We start from the raw sequence: 10,090 nt of genomic DNA, 5'->3' as shown, positions 1-10,090 counted from the left end.
GTTATTTTAACCCAACTATTGGGTCAAAGAAGCGATAAATTGCGCAACCCAACAGTTGGGTTAAAAATAACCCAACATTGTAGTTAGCATAACCCAACTTTTGGGTTAAATATTCAACCCAAAAGTTGGGTCGAAAAAAATAACCCAACCTGTTGGGTTAAAATAACCCAAAAAAGGGGTTCGTCCTTATTCGACCCAGCAATTGGGTTAAAATTGGGTTATTTTTTAACCCAACTGTTTTTAGTGTGCAGCGACCTTCCGATAACAAGACGCTGGCTCTACCCCTGAGCCACAGCCACCCACATAACGGACATTATAGTAAGTTAAAACAATGTTTAATTGTGGTTTCACACTGGACGCTAACAGTTATTCTTTGCTTGTTTCCCCCAGTTTCCTTCCATCATGGACTTTTCTCTCTTTTGTTGCGTCTTTACCAGACTTCCCCCTTCACAGCTGTAATAAATTTGTCCCAGCCAAACAAAACCAGTAAATAGGGGTCATAATAAGCTGCTTTCACTGTTGACCTACATGGTCCTTTTTCTGAAGTTTTTTTCAAATGCATTACAGCAAAAAATGACACAATGTTCGTATCTTTTTATATCTGAGTAACGCGTTCATATTTTTTAACATCCCGTAAGTGGTCCAGGCGAAACGTTGTTGTGTCATTTTGTCATTTTACATCCTTCAAAGGTCTGGCGGTAAAAGTTCCCTCGTCTGAAGTGCTTGTGATGACGGACGTCAAGTAGGTGTAAAGTTTTATTTTATTCTTCTTCTCAGTTCACCGACGAAAACTGCCGTTCCATTGCCCCTCATTTTCGACGCCACTCACACACACGGCAAAGTAGAGAATGTAACCACTCATGCTTAACTGTATCGACTGCATGCTTTCTGCTCACATTTCCTCAAGGATACTTAGCGTATTCATGGCCTCTTATCCACACGGAAAAACACATCAGGAAGGAAATGAAGCTGACTGAGGGTAAAAAAAAAAAAAAAAAAAAGAAGAAGAAGAAGAAGAGGCAGTATTTCCCTTATTTCTTATCAACAGTCGACAATGGGCAGAGTCAATGAACAAATCCTTAACTGAGCAGTGGTGGAGCTCCCCAGCTCAGATTCCATTGTGTCTGACTGAGTGAGCAGCAGATATTAAACATTATTGAATCTTTGCAAAGACCTGGACTGTGGGGTTTGGAAATTTGATACAGCTGATGAAAGCCGCGCCGAAAATTGGGGGGGAAGTGCTTCAAATGTTTCAAATCTCTGGGTTGAAATGAATCTGGTTTTATCAGGTCACTGAAGCTTTTCCACAGCAATCAGAGAAAAAAGGGCCTTGAACCGAAATCAAAGAGGATCACAGAGCCTCACCGAAAGCAGAACTTTAAGACGCATTTCTAAAAGCTGATATCCTTTTCTAAAATAATCTTCTCGACAACATTAAACTAAAATTTAACCTTTAGTGTGATTCTAAGGGGAAAATACCATCCCTTTTATACATCGGTCGAAAACTGTGGAAACAGAGAGAGTGAGCGAAATGCTGGGTAATTGGTCTGAGGTTGAAAGGAAGCGGGTCCAGAAGCGAGCACATACGTTGCTTTAATGAATCAGACGTGATGAAAGGCAAGCGCGCTTTCAAAGACATACATATTTTAATTGGAGTTTTCTGAAGCGGCTTTCATCTCCTCCTCTGCGTATTCATGCTCTTTCGTTAGAGTGCCACAAACTTATCCCGCAAGGTGTGTCGTGTTGACAGGAATCCTGTTACCGCAGAGAGAGGCACGTGGAATCTAGCTAATCTTTGCGCATTAACGCAGAGTAAATAAACATGTTTTATTTATTACATGTGGATTAAACTTTAAATTACTTGTTTTAATTTTCAGACCCCCTGATAAACACCAGTTCTTCCAACTAGAGGTCTTTTGACTTGAAACGATGAGTTGGCTGGACCTGCTGTACAAAGATCTATCAGCTTATTAATGGGACGTAATTGGCAACTTCCCAGCATGCTTCGTTTGAGTCAAAACTCTCCCCTCCCACCCTTCTATTCCAAGAAAACACATGTGATGACAACTTGCTTAAAAGTTGTGAATTGTTTTTTAATGTGCTACATTTTGAGATAAGTCATGCTTGTTCACTTGTATAATAATGGAAACATGACCAGCCATGATGAAGATAAGTTCTGAACCAAACACTTTATCCTCTATATTTTAAAATGATGAAGTGGGAGTAGTTTCATCTTTGTACCAATGCTATAAGAAAATAGCTTCAACAGGGGCAACTACAGGCCACCGGGACAAGATAATCTGCAATGCAGCGGCAGACTGTTAATAAGGTGCACTGGAGTGCTGCCCCCATATAGAGGTATAACACGCTATTAATACTGCGCCGGCTAAATGAAAAGCTGACGAAAGGCCTATAACTTTTGAAAATCATGTGACCCGAGGCTGCCTTCTACAAAGTAGAAGGCAGCCTCTACAAAGTACTTTTTATTCTACTTTCTACTTTATTTTCCTTGGCGTTGACTGGAGGAAAAAAGAGGATAAAGGAACTTGGATCGGACCAACCCCGATCCAACAGTCAACAGCAGGCGAGTGATCTAGGACAAGGACGGGATCATCTTGAGTAAGTATTTTCAGACACCGTTACTCTTCAAGATGCTCATCACCACACCCACGACCACAGCGGTAGAGTTGAGAGGTGCCTCTCCACCCTGAAGAGAGTTAAAACACCATGACCCAAGACAGGCTGAGTGCGCTGGCAGTGCTGGCAACAGAGAACGGCCTGGTGACTGAGATGAATGACTTTAACCAGAAAGTGGTTGAAAAATAAGCTGTTCCGAAAAAAGAAAGGAGGGCAAAGGTTATGTTCAAAACCCCTCAGATCCAACGGTCTTAGACGCTCCATAAAGGTCTCGTGATAATTTATTTTATACCACCCTGTGACATTTTGAGCGAAAATTCTTCCAAAGACCAACAACAAAAAAAAAAACACCTCTTCAGATACCTATGAGGCTACATCAGCCAGCGCCGACAGGCACCCTGGGATATAAGACATACAGTAGATTCCAAACTGTTTAAACATCCTTGTCAATCCGGTCAATCGACCAGTTGTGCGTGTGGATTCATGATACGCCCTGTGTCCTCTGATTGTTCTGTTTTTGATGTTGCATGCACATCTCATGGGTTACATTTATTCAGGCACCCTGGGATATAAGACATACAGTAGATTCCAAACTGTATAAACATCCTTGTCAATCCGGTCGATCGACCAGTTGTGCGTGTGGATTCATGATACGCCCTGTGTCCTCTGATTGTTCTCATTTTGACGTTGCATGCACATCTCATGGGTTACATTTATTCTTTTCCTCCATCTCTCAATTCTTTCGGTTGCTTCTTGGCATCACTTTACATTATTCCGGGACATGTCTGATGCACTACTTAAGCAGACACTCACATTTTGATTAAGCTTCAGGTACCGCACAAGGTCTGTCGTCTTATGGATACACTGTACAGCTTTGTACATATTCGTGTGTGTGTGTGCGTGTGTGTGCTTATGCTGTATTCTGTAGCGACTTCATTGTGGATGTTTATTATGCATTAGGCCTGCATGTTTTTTTTTGTTTTTTTTCTATACAGAGTTTTTGTTACCAACATGCTGAGAATGTTATTTGGTATGATGGATGTATCCAATATGTATAATGTTTCTATGGAATCCATTGTGTGTATTAAATCCGAGGGAGCCTATGTGGACCAGGTGATGTAGCCTCACAGATGTTTGAAGGGGTGTGTTTTATGTGTTGTTGTCTGAGGTAGAGGTTTGGCTCAAAATGTCACAAGGACGTACACAATAAATGATTGTGGGAGCATTATGAAGCAGTGTTACTGGCCAGTGTTACGATTTGTTCATGAGCAGTGAAGTGCTGCTCTTTGCCCAGGGCTCTACACTGCCCTGTTAGGAGCACATGTAAAAAAGGTTCCGAGCCATCTAAATATTAGGTGCACATTTTTTTTTTTTTTCCTAAATGGAGATGTAACATTTTTCCTAAGATAGCTCTACATTTTAATTTGGTCTCTTTTTTTATTTGAAAATGTAAAAATGTAACTTCCTGAATTATGTACGTATATAAAGAAACTCTGAGCTCACAGGTGTCCTTAACGGCTCTGTAAGGACACTCCCACACAGAGTTTAATATCCTGCAACTCCCCTCCAGTTAGTAGTTAGAACTGAAGGAGCCTCTCGGATAAGAGGTGAAAAGTCTTCAAGAAACTGAAACTGCCTACGATACAGCACATAGAATAAGTTCCCCAACCTAGATATTTTAGGGGGACTCATATGTAGATGAAGTATTTGCAGCTTTGGATTTCCCAGCGAAAGAAACTGACAGATTTTGTTGCATCAATTCCAGAGGAACTGAATTGTTAAATTATGTCAATAATTTAAAACTGAAATAAAGACTTTTCAACATTCAACTGTAAGAATCCCAATTTGATCTAAATAAAACACTTGGTTGTATTAATAAGTGGGCAGGTTTTGTTACTTACTGATCTAGTGGAAAGAATGCCGGTTTTTGTACCGTATCAAATCCTGATGAACCGACTCTTCACTGCAAAGTTGAGAGTGATGGAAACCAGGTGAAGAAAGCATAAACTGACAAGTTTCCAGTTTTTCCACCATTACCTGGGGATAGTGACCGGGGAAAACCGTCCCTCTTCCTGTCTTGGTTGCATAACGACAGACGTGCTTCCTTTGAAACATCATTTGGCCTTTGTTTTCCTGGGAAAAAGTCAGCCCAGTGGCAGAATGAATATCATAGTGAAAGTGAAAACTTAGAGTAAAGCAATCTATAACTGGATGATTCAATTTTTCTACAGCCATTGCACTGTGCATTGAGTATTTACTTCAGAATGATGAGTTACAGCAGCAGGGTTGTCTGTTGCAAATGTATGTTCAACTGAATTCATATCAAGTTTCTTCTTTAAAAGTTTGTGCTGGATCATTACAAAATAAACTCAACCTGTCTTCTTTAATCCAGTCAATTTACAAGTTCAAGGCAGTTCAGACACCAACTTTAAGTTAAAACTAGTAGGGTTTTTTTTACACTAAGATTAAAAAGGGGCAATTTTTGGGACTAGATGATGGTTTGACACTGTATTTCTCATTCTGTGTATCCAGCAGGAGTGGAAGAAATTCAGTTGAACATCATGATGTGAAGGTGTAGAAGTAGTCTGCGCGCATGTAACAGAGAAAGAACTACCATTAAGCTTTTGTGGAATCTCAACTCTTCATTTGACCCCCGCTATCATCTTCCTCCGCAGTCTTTCAATGGTGATAGTAAGTGCCATTTCTCCATTCATGCAAAGGCTACGGCTAATAAAGGTGCACAGTGGAGCAGCAGTAATGACGGCAAATGATTCATTTTCATCAGCGGAAGTGCCTGCTCTCACTGAAAGAGCTTGAGGAAAACATTCAGCAGTTGCTTGTGAAGTGTGATTTCTTGAACGTCGCAGTTCAAAATAAATGAAATTGGTCACACTTTAATCTTATTTAAGCACTAATCTGTGTTGCTGTAAAATGTGCTCTGATTCTACCGAGAGGCATTAGTTTGCAATTACTGCAGCTTGTTCGAGCGGGAGAGCTTTTGAGCTAAAGTGAATGTTTTTTTTATTTTTTATTTTTTTTTAACCTCAACATTTTTGTGGGCCAATGTAAAAGTTCCCTCCCTTTTATTTTCACGTCCTCCATTAGTAAAAAAAAAATCTCATTTGGCTGGAGGAGGTCGATTCATCCTTGTGTAAAAAAAAAGAAAGAAGTGAAGCTGTTTTTAATCCTTTACAAGCCTGGAAGGTCCCGCTGAGATACAACATCGCTTCTCCCAGGTAGTCCTGGTCAAGATGGCAGCAGAAGAAGTTTCACATGCAAACAGTTTCGCATGTTAGGGAACACACAATACATTAAAGCAAAAGAAGGGAGTCATAAAGGGCCACACCATCGATAACCGTAATGCATTCCATCTTAAGTCAAGGATTATGTAAATCAGCAACAGGAATCCTCCAGGGCCGTCTGGAAAAGAGAAGAGCTTCGAAGTTAATGCTATTTTGCAGCTCATGCCACACCAAGGCTGCATAAAAAAATAAGTATTGTATGTAAGCAACATATAGATACTCATCACCAAATGTAGAATAGCATAAAATACCTTTTTTTAACACATGTGAAAGTCTAATAAGCCTAAATCAACAGATATTTCAGAAGCCGTGGATGAAAACTGAATTCTAAAACATTATTGAAGCAGTATGTTCGCTTTTTTTTTACTCAGAATGCAAAATAACCTTTTACAAGCACGACTTAGAATTGACCCGTGGTTTTTGCTCATAAATGGTCCAACAAATTCAAATTTCTGTCCGCTTAAAACGATGATAACTAAACGCGAACACATGGTCGACCTCCACTGGCATCGCAGAGCAGCGTTTATGTGAACAGAACTGTGTTTCACCTGATGAGCCGATGAATTAAACTAAATTGTTGTGACGCTCAGTCCGTTGTGTTGCTGTGGTCTTGATTTTTTTTTCACCCAGCTCTTGGCGAAAAAGGCAAAACATGTCAAACCGCTCTCTTAAATTCAACGCGTAGATGAAGAATCACGGTAATGTTACTTCAGCCTCGGTCAGGTTTACAGCTCCCGCTGGTTGCATCAACATATTGCACATAACTTTGTATTTTTCAGCCAATAGCATTTTAACATGACACAATTTAAAATGACTGCTCTCTTCAAGAAAATCTGCGTCAGTACAGTAATACGGAGACAGATAGTCGAATAGATAAATAATAGATTAAAGTGCTTCGCTGAATTTCGCCGCTCGGCCGGTGCGGTCGGGATGACGACCGGCATACTCAGCGAGGGCAGGCTGAGGTCGCCTGCGCTCGCCGCTGCTCGTTCTCCCCACCTCACCCCATTTGTTGCTGCCAGATTGACACGAGGCTGTGTGTGCGTGTCAAGCTGCGCCCGAGGGCTGAGGCGGAGGTGTTGATCAGTGAACTGAAGCTCTGTGACTCATCTCTCGACTATGACGAGCTTCGCTGAACAGCTCAGCAACTCTGCCCTCACGCCCAGGGACAGATACCATCCGGGTCGAGTCCTCGTCTAAACCCCCGAACACCGCCTGGTTAGCAGTGGCAACGGTTATTTCCATAAACGTGACATTCGAACTTGCGACGAATACATCCGTTGTATTTTACATGCTGCTTTTCAATGCAAGCTTGTGCAGAGGGGAAATTCCTCTTGGACAGTTTAAGATATTTTAATCCTAAATCATTCTTTAATCTTTTTTTTTTTTTCTTTTTTTGATAATCAGAAATGTTGTTATTGTGACGGTCGGAGGTCAGTTCTGCACATCAGAAAGTATTTTTGGATGAGCAAAGAGAAGATTGTTAGGAGTGATGTGAATATGTATCACGGAAATAATTTGGTATTTTGTTAAAAATCCATCTTTGAAACAGCCTGAGTGCCAGAGAACAGTTCACCCTGCACCAAGAACACCGAGCCTTTTATTTAGAAGTGCTGTGAGTGTGTGACGCTCCATCATTTATCATTATGGAAACATAAATTACCGTAAGGCTCCATATGTCCCCCTTCCTGCTGCAAGATAACGACATAAAACCTGACTTATAATGAAAGTATGATTTTTTTTAAGGGACAATTATGCTATGGCTCCACGCTGTGCTAAGTACAAATTAATTCTTTACAACTCTATTAGTCAGTGTGAGACTAAGCTTCCTGCCAGGCTCGCCGCATGGTTAAATTCACTTTTGACAGTTATTTGACAGTCTTGGCTATTGTGGGTCCCCCAGAGTGAAAATGGGTCCTTGGATGGATGAAAGTTAATGAGAACTTATTACATCTTTTTTTTAAAATATGTATTTTTATCATGCTTACATTTCAGACTTGCTCCAGATTACAGCTCCGTTGTTAACGATTAGAAGTTTTTTCCTTCACTGCTGAATTCCACATAGAACATTGAACTTTTCCAATTGACAGAACTTTCTTTCCACAGAGTTTTAATACATTACTTTAAACATTCAAACTTTAAACATTACTTTGTAATCTTATCTTGCAAAAATGCAACCAAATAGTCAGAATAAATGTTGACAACGTCCATTTCTGCAAACCACAGACAGGCTGAAACTTTGTTTGACATGTTGAAACTTTACTTTTCTTTTTGTTATTTTTTATTTTTTATTTTATGTTTTGACATCACCAAGCATATGGTCTGTTTGGGTTTAGCCACAGCTTGGTTAAGGTAAGAGAAAAGATCACGTTTTGGCTTACCTTGTTCTGTCGCCGCAAACACGGCTACAACATGTGGCCACGTCTTGTCAAAAATATACAGTTTTGCCGCCACTAAAACATTCAGAAATTCTCCCTCCGCAACCCAGTCTCTAGAATATTGCAAATGAAGTGTATGCAGAAAAATGTCCACTTCTTTAGGTTCAATTTCAAATCTTTCATTGTCACAAGTGACAACGCCGTGCTTTTGGTTTGGTCAGGTTTAGGAAAAGATCTTGATTTGGCTTAATATACCTGATTTTGTCACCACAAACGCTGGATGTTGTCCAAAGGTCAGATATCCAGTTGTTGCTGAAATGCAGTCTTGAACTCCAGTTACTCGCTCGGCAGCCCTCTCACCTAGTTCCAACTCCACCACCATCCCTTCAGCCTCCCGACATAAAGTCAGCTCATTTACATGCAATGTGACACATATTGTAGAAATGCTAACATGGTAACTGTGACATATGAAACATTGAACGCGTCCTCTGGTTTGCTGAGACATTGACCGCCAACGTCTATTCTGACAACTGAACTGCACAGTGACACATCAGCAGTATGATCCCTCCCCACTTGTTCTGTGAACCTGATATGACATGTGTTGTAGAAATATTGATTTGATGCGCATGAAACGAACCATTTTAATGTATCCGTGGCTTGCAGAAAAGTCCAATGCAGTGAGAGGAGTATCGGAGGAGTTTCAGGAACGTGTGCAGAGCTGATTAAGCCATGAGCCTGCGCAGTGCCTGCGCCTGTGGGTTGTTGATTGTCTGTTTCTGCTGTCTTGCTTGACTGCCCTCTCCTTCCTTGTTTACTGTCATCATCCTCTGAGCCGGATAACGAGCTTCACTGTCCACACACAGACGGTCTGCGCCTTATCAACTGGTCAGCAGGCTTCATCACCTTTGGACTAGAAGGCAACCTCGGCCACGATGCTGCACATCCTCGCTAATAAGCTGGCAGTTTCCGCGTAATCATTGTTATTTACTGATTTCACTTGCAAGCGTTTTAGTCCTAGGTCTTCGATTAGGTCAGATTGGACTTAGATGATCGCCTGGGTAATTCTTATGCCAGAGATGTCTCAAAAATGACAGACAATAGATAAATAGTAAAAAAAAATAAGTTGAAGAGGAATACAGTCTCAGGGGCAGCTGATGCTCACGGGTAGCACCAGCGTCTTGTTACCGGAAGGTCCCTGGTTGGATTCCCCTGGTCTGCATGCCGAAGTGTCCCTGGGCAAGACACCGAACCCCAAACTGCTCCTGATGAATGTATGAATTACTTTAAGTTGTTTGGGATGTAAATGTGAACAGGCTGATATGCTCTACTTTAGCTGCTAAGCTAGAAGCATTAGCATGCACGCTGTCTGAAGCGGTTGCAATAGTTCGGCCGCACATGGACGCTGTAACGACTTCTCCAATCAATCTGGGATCCCGGAGCTTGGATCATGCCGGGCGAGCTTTATGGGGCCGCTTTATGTTTCTCTTCGGTTGTTCACCTGTTCAGGAAGAATGCTGTATAGTAGTAACACTGCATCGCCCTGAAGCTCCAGAAGCGTTTTGTGGAACAAGAAGCTTTGCCCGAGTTTCAAACCGCATTGCGGGTGGGTAGATAATCACTGAATTTCGATTTTTGGGTGAACTTATCCTTTAATTCTTTATTCCTTAAATTAGGCCTGAATGGCAAACAACAGCCTTCTCTAGGTCTGTGAACTTTTTTCTTTACTTTGCCTGAAAATACTTCTGAGAAATGGTGGGCGTAACTTTTATTCAG

This window comes from Sparus aurata, chromosome 11 (genome assembly GCF_900880675.1).
Source record: "Sparus aurata chromosome 11, fSpaAur1.1, whole genome shotgun sequence".
NCBI lineage: Eukaryota > Metazoa > Chordata > Actinopteri > Spariformes > Sparidae > Sparus > Sparus aurata.
Note: the sequence above shows the minus strand (reverse complement) of the source record.